This window comes from Apteryx rowi, unplaced genomic scaffold (assembly GCF_003343035.1).
Source record: "Apteryx rowi isolate R43461 unplaced genomic scaffold, aptRow1 scaffold_48, whole genome shotgun sequence".
NCBI lineage: Eukaryota > Metazoa > Chordata > Aves > Apterygiformes > Apterygidae > Apteryx > Apteryx rowi.
In genome coordinates, this window is record NW_020450738.1 from 1,628,753 (window position 1) to 1,638,972 (window position 10,220).

The following is a 10,220-nucleotide window of genomic DNA, read 5'->3' on the forward strand; positions in this document are numbered from 1 at the left end:
GGCCGCTGGCCCGGCGCAGCGGGGGGTTCGTTCCGGCCGGAGCTCGGTGTCGGGGCGGCTGCCCGGCCGCGCGCCCTCGGTCGCCTCGCGTGTGCCCGGTGCTCGGCCTGCACGCGGCTGGGAAGCACCGGCGCAAACGCAGGGAAGGAGCGCGGTGCCCCAGCCCTGCACACCGCCAAACAAAGCCTGCTTGGCCCGAGCTCTTCGGGGCTCTGGCGCCACTGCGGCGCCAGCTTGGAGGTGAAGAGCTGAAAGCCTGTGATTGCCCAGGAGGGAAAAATGTCAACAAGAAGTGCAGGCCTGGTGCAAGGGGGGCTGTAATGGTACTTGAAGCATGACTTTTAGTAGTATGTGCATATGTTCTCAGCATACTGAAAAAGCAACACTAAGATTCAGTTACATGCGCTGTCAGCCCAAGGACTGGGGGCATCAAATAATTTAGTTAGCATATTGAGATGAGTGGCATTTTCAGTCCACCAGAGATGGCTGAGGTGCTCATGTAGTCACTGCTTTGATGCTAGAGTGCTTGGTCATTGCAAAGCAGCAATGCCCTCTGTTGTGCCTCTAGCTCCTACAAGGCTTTCTGTTCTGCACAGCAGGGGTCAAGACACCACACTCAGCAAGGCCCTTTTCTTGTATCAAACAATAAAATTTTGTAGATTTACATATAGCGTGTCTGTGATGAAGGACTCCTACTCGTGAAGTAACAAGCAGAAATACATTGCTAGACTGACTTTCTGCTGTAATGCAGGGATATATAGTATTAATAAACATGACGGTTGCTGTCCAGAGAGTATAGATACATAATTAGCTAAATCCATTGCACTGAATTGAGTTTGCATTCATTATACTGCCTTTATTGCTCTACTATTAGTTTTCTGGCTGTCTAGGATGCTAATTATCACTGGATTGGAGCATCTTCAAACAAACTGTAAAAAAGTGTTCAGTATGAAGTTGAGAATAACCAGCAGGGAATCAAGAGAGCAATAATCAAAAGATWTTTTTTTATTTATTTTCAAAATAGTGCTGTAGTAGGACTGTCACAGTTCTTCAGTATCCATATTATGTGTAGGCTAAAGAGAAAATAATACCTTATTCCTATAAAGTGCAGTTATCTTTCTCTCATTACCTGATCCACTCCTAACAATTTCTTTGTGTAGTCTTCATCTTCTGCTTATTACTTTAAATATACTAAACACTATATTCAAGAAAAGCAGCTCCAAACTCTTTCATTAATGTTCTTACCATCTTAATAGAGAATTTTGCTGAAAAACACCTTATTGCTCCATGCTTAATTTGGATTAGGGATACTGTTAAACTCCTCCAAATCACAAGTATATCTTTCTGTCACAAATGTATCTTTCTTGGTCTTTTAAACTGCTTACAAACTTCCTGAGCCTTTTCTTTACTTTTTGTCATCTCAGGAGATTTAAGTACCTAATAGTATTTTACTTCTAAATTTTTAATTATTATTTTAGATTAATAACCTCTAATACCACTCTCTATTAAGAGTTTTGATCTGGCTTCTGATTAGCATTTTATTGTATAATGGATGGAATGAAGAACTGCACAAACATACTGTTGACAGTGTGTAATTTTCCCTGCTAATTTAAGCCAACAGGAATTGTTCATCTGGTAAATCAAGTTTATCTGTGTGCATTTCAACAGTTACATGTTAAAATCAATTATTAGCATTTGACCCCAAGTATAATCTAAGAGGTGTTGAGTATGTAGTCATTGCTGGGAAATAGATTTGCATATTTTGTATACTGGATTTAGCGTACCTGTTTAGACGAACACTTGATAGTTCATTGTGCTCAGTGGTTATTTTTATTAAACAAATACATCTATTTAAATACTTACCTTTAAGTTCATTTGAGACAAAAAATTAAAAATAGTGACCTATGTAGCTATGAAAAACAAGAAGCATACTCACAGTTCTGTGGCTATTTCTACAAGTTACAGCAAATGCAGTCCTGCTTGGAGAACATTATACTTCTCTCCTCCATCTCATTTTCCTCAAATTGTAACATAAAAATCATATTTTTCCCTCAATTTTTGCAAATAGATTGTTGACTTCAGGAGGAATACTCATACAAAGTAAGGCTTTGTAACCTTAATATATTTACCTGCCATACATAGTTTCTTACCTTTAATATACACAGTAAGTGTAATATAATGCTATTTGCATTGATACCTCATGTGGTAATATAAAATGTGAGAGACAAACATGATGGGTTGCTGAACATGGGTGTTGCAACTTATCATTGAACTACTCAGTATGTTTGGGTTTGCTTCATTTTAATTTGATTTTTGAAGCTAATCCTCAGAAGTGGTTGAATCGAGATATTACCATGTCTAATCCTCATACACTAGTGGCGTTAGGTTAGATTTTCAGAGGTTTATTATGCAAAATTGCTCAGTAGGTATAATATAGGAATAAACAGTTTGCAAAAAGTATTGAAAACAGACTAGCTGACTTGAATTCTATTTTTGAGCTTTGTTTGCTTGCTTTTTTAAGTATGGCACTACAGAGCTCTGTCCATCCGAGTGGTCAATAACCTCTAAAGGCTGAATTTACCAATCTATTTCAGCTCTTTGTGATGGTCCAGCAGTGCAAGCAAGAATGGAAATTGTCTTGACATACTGTTATATCACCTTTCTCTCAGGATAGAGGGGACTTGAGGGAAAAGCAGCCCAGCCTTAGTTTAAAGTTTAGTGTAGCTTGCTGTACATCAATATCAAATTTTCACTTTCTGTTGCCTGAGACCTGCCACTATTACACTTTATGCATGCTATTTTACCTGTCTTCAAAACAGGTAGAGCAACGGAGCACCTTGGACACCAGGCAGCATCCCATATACTTAAGTTAGTATGTCAGAGAGGAAAGTGAGAAACAAGCTGCAAAGCATCTCCAAAAGGCTCTTGCTTTCTAGGGAAAAAAAATTACTTCAAGAAACCAAGACACCCTTCTCATGAGTCCATCCCATAGATCGTTATTAGCTCCTGTTTGGAAGAGACAAAAGACAACAGCTTCTGCCACTGGAAAACAAAGAGCTAAGAGCATGAAGAAACAACAACAGCTTCTCCCTGTTTGGTATGCACATTATAGAACATCACAGCTGACTAGGCCTCAATTTTCCCTTCAACTTCTGGTCCAACTTGTTTTTCTTCAATCATCAGAAATCAAACTTGTAGTCAAATCCATCTTTAATCTGAGAAAAACTCAGCTTATTATGGACCCATTTGATTCAGTGTAAACTGTAAAGAGTAAGAGAAAAGCTCTCACAGAGAAAAGTTGATAAAATAAGGTGGTTCCATTGATTTTTTTTTAAACACAACAAATACAAAAGGCTGCATTTGCCAAACCATGTGCCATTACATGACACTATAAAAAAAACAGGTTTTAGGATGTCATTGGGTTTCATCTGATCCATGTTTTAAATACCTAAGATTGTCAGCACTTTCTGTATAGGTGGGAGCTTCTCCCCTTTGAGGACATAGCAGCATCCTGCCACTCTTAGCACTGCATGCTCAGTTCCCTGGCCTTTACCTCTGGGACCATTACTTCTCTTTTTATTAGGAGGAAGAGGTAGGAAAAATTTTCCTCACCTGGAGTCTGGCCCAAGGCCAGTGTCTTACACAGCAGTTAGCTTTTTAAGGAATATAAGATAAAAAGTTAGCTTTTTATCTTCTATTCCAGTTTGGCAATGCTTCATCTCCCCTTTTTTCTTCTACATCTTCTCTGACATTCTCACTAGAACAATTTCCAAGCTAGTCCACATGTCATCTTTCTAAAGTAGTGCTTTCTATCTCACTGTTAGGTCATGGAGCAAAATACTGAGCCCCATAACCCATTTTAAGCCATTGCTGCTACTTAGAGGGAGTTATAACATCTAATATTTAGTCCACGTACAAGTCCCAATGAAAAGTTTTAGCACTTTGTCGAATAATGGCCTGCTAAGGTTTCATCGCTTGCACAAGGTCATATGGACTTAGCAAAACTTCAGAATACTTCAGTAACTTAGGTCTAGGTCAAAATCAACAGACCAAAATTCTCCACAGAATCTTCTGGTCATCTGGATTTTGTTTAGCAGTTCATTAAAATGGTTTCAAACTATTAAGAACTTTTTTTAGGCTTGTGTTGACAACATAGTTTTCTTTCAGTTGGAGAAGATTCTTCTCTTCCCTTGAAATCCTTAGGGAAAATAAGAGCTATTTTACATGAAGAAAGTTTTTGACAACTTCATTATGCTACTTTCACAGACCTTAATAACTGAATCTCTGAAAATTGCTACAGGATATTTATTAGCATTCATACACAGTATTCTTTTTTTTTTTCCAGCAAAACTACCATTTGATCTAAATGAAAGAGATATTCCTTTCAAGTCAGCAGCAGTTTGTGTCAACAAGAATGTTTATTTTCTGCACTGATTCAGCTCTATGGATATTGAAGCATAAAAACTCATGGATGAGCACAGTGTAATTGCGATGCCAATTTTGAAAAAAGAAAAGGTTTGTTGTCATGCAACTACTAACTATCTTTGTTTCCCTCTTTCATACACATTCTTTACATCTGTGAATAAACACAGATTATATATATGGCAAAACAGCAACTTAAAATAGGGGCGTAAAGGATTGAGATATCAGGCACAGTTGATAAAATAAGTTAACACATGCTGAATTCAGCAGATGAACCCCCTGTGTGGAGCACAGTTTTATCAGTTTCAATAGGCCAGTTTACAGCACTTGGAAGATTTGATCAAAATGATGTTCAGTGGTGACCTACTTTACCCCATGCCTTTTGAGTAGGTTGTTTTTCCTTGATATACCTGTTTTGTGACCCCTCAGGCTGCTTTCACACTGAATGCTAAGTCTGTAGGAGTTACACTGTTACTGAAAATGACCAAGCACTTCTTACAGCAGTTTTCAACAGTACTTTATTTACCCTATTGTGTTTACTAAAGGAGACATCAAAGGACTCTCTGAAGCACTGTCAAGATACATCTATTTTCATTACTTTGAGCTAAGTGATTACTAGTCCGATCCAGCTAGCTAATTTGGATGGTCCTCCAGTGCTTGTTCCAGGATGCAAATGTACTAGGCAAACCACTATCTTTGAGGTGTGTTCAGGTTTAACAAATGATTTGACTGACTTCCCTAATAATCAGTTAAATCAAGGTAAAAGTCACTATCCAGATAAAATGTTAAGGATTAAAGCTGAGTATTCAAACAAGCTAACTAATATATTTCACAGGTTCCCTAGCATAAGTAAGGCTATTCAGACTTCACAGCACACACACTGGGTTGGTTGATTTGAAGTGCAGGCTCCAATTCAACTAGCTTACTGCATGCTAAGTATCATTTTCATTGTTTGATTAGAGTTACAAGGTATTAGTTAGCATGCCCTGAGCAGCACACTTAAAAAAAATAAAAGCATAAAAAGCCTTTTATCTTAGTCAAGACAAAAGGCTTAGCCACAGGGATCAACCAGAAGTTCCAGAAGATGGGGAGGGGGAGGAGGGGGTGACGACAGGGATTATTAGTATTAGTATTAGATTATAGTATTAGAGCCGAATTATCATTAACTTCACAAATGGCTTGGAGCAAACTACCTTTTTTACCCATTCTCACTTCTTCTGAGGCAGTCCTGCTAGGTGAATAGTTCACATATTTGTAGCTAAATAAATGCTATACTTCAGTAGAGGTAGCAGGTTAACTTTCCATCACTCTTCATTTGGAAGCTTTTTTTCCTTGTAGAACATTCTCATTTGCTTTTGTTTGTTTGTTTGTTTGATTCTATACAAATAATGTTCTGTTTCCCTGGGGAAATTCTTCCATAGTGTTGTAGATTGCACTATTTTAATTGTTTGATACYATATTGGCTTAATTTAAAGTATTGATTTAGGTAAATAAGAAAGTCCACACAACTGCTTTAGGGTTTTTTGTTTGTTTGTTTGTTTGTCTTTGAACTGACAGGAGTATCTGCCCTGTATTTTGACAAGGGATTTAGCTATTCAAGTATTGTGTGTTAGTGGGGGTCCTTACATTTTTTTTTCCATTTGAGCACCCTCATTTGGCTGATCTTTGCAGTTTTTGGTGTGTTCCAATTAACAGTAAGATGTCCAAGGGCTTGCTTGGTCCTTGAATATCTGGGTAATTACAGCCAAATATATCTTTTAGAAGGAATGAATATTATTCTTGTTTGCTGTCATACTGTAATTTGGGAAATATTGCTGATGACTCTAAATCAGCAGTACTGACATTAACCAGTTATTAAACTATTCATCATCGTGGTTATGGGAATGGATCAGGGCAGTATTTCTGAGTGGGTGGGTTGTGACACACACAGTAGTCATCAAACAGTCAGGTGTTGGCAAGTTGTTGAAAATTTTGTAAAATACAAAGCAACTGAGGTTCTGCCCTCCTCACAACTTTTACTCTTCAAGGTCAAGCATGCTTTTCAGCCTCTTAAATTAAATCACACAGATTTCTCACTTTTACACCAACAAATGCTCATTCATTTTTATAAAGACAATAAGTGCTGCAATTTTTTTTTTTTTTTTTTTTTGCTTTGGATAATGGGGGGAAAAAAAAGGAGAATACTGGCTTAAGGATTTAGTAGTGGGATCTAGAGATATTATTCCAGGTCATACTGATTTAAGTTCAAGTCAACAGGAAAAAGGATAATTTTGCTAACCCTTCATGACTATTTGGTGGTCTACATTAAATTATTTTATGATCTAAGTTTAGCATCCATACTAGAAAAACAAACACTGCTGCAGTTAGGCAAAAAGGACAGGGTTATGGAGACTAAGTGATATTCTCACTTAGGATAGCTCAGGATATTTGACAGGATCAAATCATATTGACAGGCAATTTGAGGGAGTACATGTGGCATCCATTTCCACTGTACCTGTTTTCTGAATGATTAGAACATTTCTGTCTCTGAAGCTGACAAAAAAAATCTCGTTCAAGCGGCAAACTTACATAAAAGTGTAAAAAAACCTGAAGAAGAATCATTTAATTCCTCCTGGGGAAGCAGTTTAAAACGTTTTCAAGCATCTTAATAAATTGACTACAGACACCTATGACAGGACTAATTTTCAATAAAAGACTTTCTCTGCTCTAGAAACAAGGGCACTGAATCTTTTCCTAGTTGCTAAAAGCACTCTCCTAGCACGTTGTTCAAGATGAATGCTTCTTAATTATCATGTATTTATCTTTTATATTTTTACCTTTCACAGTCATTATGCTTAAAATTCTTATAAAGTAAGTAAACTTTGAGGTGGTAGGTTCATTTCCTACTTTTTGTGTTGGTTGTTTTCGCTGCTGATTAGAAAGGAAAAAGAAGCTGATTTTTTTTAATGTATTTACTTTAGAGCTTACAGCTTCCTGTACCAGTGAAATGCACAATTTATATAGAATTACGGCACAATTTATATAGAATTATGGCAATATCTTAAAGGGTAAGCAAGGAAGTAACTTACAAATCTTCTAGGGAATAGCCAATTACATAGAGTTGGAAATGCACTATGCTACAGCTGACTTGCAGTTCAGAGGCCGGAGAGTGCGTGGATAGAATAGAAAAGAAAAAAAAAAAACATTAACAGGATGGGCTGAAAAGAACTTACATTCATCTTATTTACCTGCCATGGTACTATTCCATATCRTTCTCTGGTAACCTCTGATGGAATCGAGATAGTCACTTTTTCCCTGCTTCCACCTCCATCTATAATACATATATTATAGACAAATATATATTTGATGCCTGATGTTGAAGCCATGCATTTCCACCCAAGATACACAGTATCTTCCATGGAACTTATTATTTTTCCTCCTTTTTATTCTTTTGAGATCACAGAGAAGGAATATGGGTTACTCTCAATGCCAGAGCTGGCTAATCTTGAAGAGGGGAGATGGGCTCAGAAATCTCCACAGCACGGCCGTTACACAGCAGTCTGAGAAGGAATGATAAACTACTGCTTTACTGCAATGTCAGTGGGCATCCTGACACAGGAAGAACTTTGAACACAGTGCAGTCATTCCGCAGAGATCACATACTCTGTCCTCAGCAGGGGAAGCTGGTAGTTTTTCTGTGCTATAATTAGTCACTGCCAACCAATGCACATTGCGTCACAGGAATTAGTCTTGTGGCATTCTCACCTTTGCCTTTCAAAATGAAGGAAATATCTTTCACTGATAGCTATTATATTGAGGGAGTAAAGTACTAAGGAAACAAATATAACCTTAGTTGTCTAGTCAAGGATATATATTCTTCCCTAATAGCAAATATCAATGCAGTTTAAAAGGGAATGGTCCCCTGCTGAGAACATATTGACATATATAGCTTCTTTCCCCTGGAATTCCCATCATAAGAGAGCAGCTCCTAGTTTTTGATAGCAGCTTTACTAGAAGTAGAGGCTGAAAGACTGATCTGAACTGCTGCATCCCAGCACCTATCACATCTGCCCATTTAGCAGTGTGCACTTCCCTGACTATGCTGGCTTTGTCCTCTATAGGTCCTTTAGTGTAGGAGAGGATGTATCTGTTTTCCATCACTGCAGCTTCCTCCCAGGGGACAATCTGGAGATTTTGCAACCTGGTTATTGCAACAAACCAAGCAGAACCTGTCACAAATCAGTAATGTATCTGGCCTTCTATGAACATATTAGTGAATCATAAACATATTTGTTCCAATCTTAGTAAAACTGTTGTGAATTAGCAACTCCCTGGAAGCCAATAAAGTTCCCAATCTGCACAAGTCTGTATGCAATCCCTGATCAGTCCAGATCCTCATGAGCAGTACATTTTGGATCAAGTACCTAATGCAACTGGGAAAAGTAGATGATTCATTTAATGGGTCAAAGTTTAAAACTTATTGCAACAGTATATTTACCATGTACTTTCTTGTACATCATTAGTGCTACATGATTAATGTTACTTGCAATAGTTTCATATCATGCAACTTCAGTTACTTTAAATGCTTTAAATAAAGGAGATTGGAATTAGTAACAGCATAACTGCTTAGACAGTCATAGTTTCACCTTGTGTTATTTTTGCAAATACTATAGTAGCAATAGAAACCATTATTGTGGATCAATGCTAACCACTGCATAAAAAGACAGTCCCAGCTTGGAAAAAACTTACAATGTAAGTACAATATAAATGCACATTATTTGGGAATATCTAGGAAATCAACACTGAATACACATATTCTTTCTTGGGTTGGGTTTCTTTTCAACTTTATTTCATATCCCCAATCCATAACTTATGGGCAACATTTCCCCAAGATACTCCCCAGCATTAATTGTGGGAAGAGGAAATTAAAATGTTAAAACTGCAGCTGAAAGAGAGATAAAGGTGTGGTACTTTCCATGAACAAATAAAAATAGGGTCTACTGCTCTGTTCTCTCCTGAGCAAAGTTGCCATGTTGAAATTTGATCTAAATCTTAGAAATCTTGCCATTTTTTTATGTTCATGTTGTCACTCTTTTAATAAATTAAACCACTACACCCCCCCCAACAGTATAGCAACAATACAAACACAGTGCTCACCACAGAATAGTAAATATTTTCAATAAACATCAGCAGAACCTACTTAAAGAGCCAGTTCTCAGAGTCAAGTGAAAGCATGAGAATATCAGCTTTCTTTTAAAGGCAGTTGAGCTTCTGGATGTAAAAATAAAAAAATCAAAACCTAACTTGCATGCAATCAGTATGTCATAAGCATAAAGTAGAGGAAAATAACCTCATATATATAGTCTTATAATAAGGTTTATGCTTTTTAAGCCAGTCTCCTCACTATTTTTTGAGACTCTGAATGTTGAGCACGCTGCATAACTAACTGATGGAGACATAGCCTAAAATGAATCACAGTTCCTATGGCACTTTTGGGGTGTAATGATTTTGCTTGTTTTGGGGAAGTGGAAGAGTGAGGGATCTTTGCATGCAGCAGGAACAGCAGCCTAATCAAACTACACCGTGAAATGATTCGAATACAAAGGGAGAGATCTYGCTTCCTCCTAGATAGAGGCTTGTGTTTGCTGATCACTGAATCCAGCCCATTGGTGACAGGATAGCTTTTAGATGACAACAGTCATTTTGCCTGCTGTAAAGACTATTCTAGCTGCTCATTTTGAAAATGGCAATGCCAATCCCAAGAAAGTGGTTTTAAAACATGAGACATCCTGTTGCTAGAAAAACTCATAACCATGAAA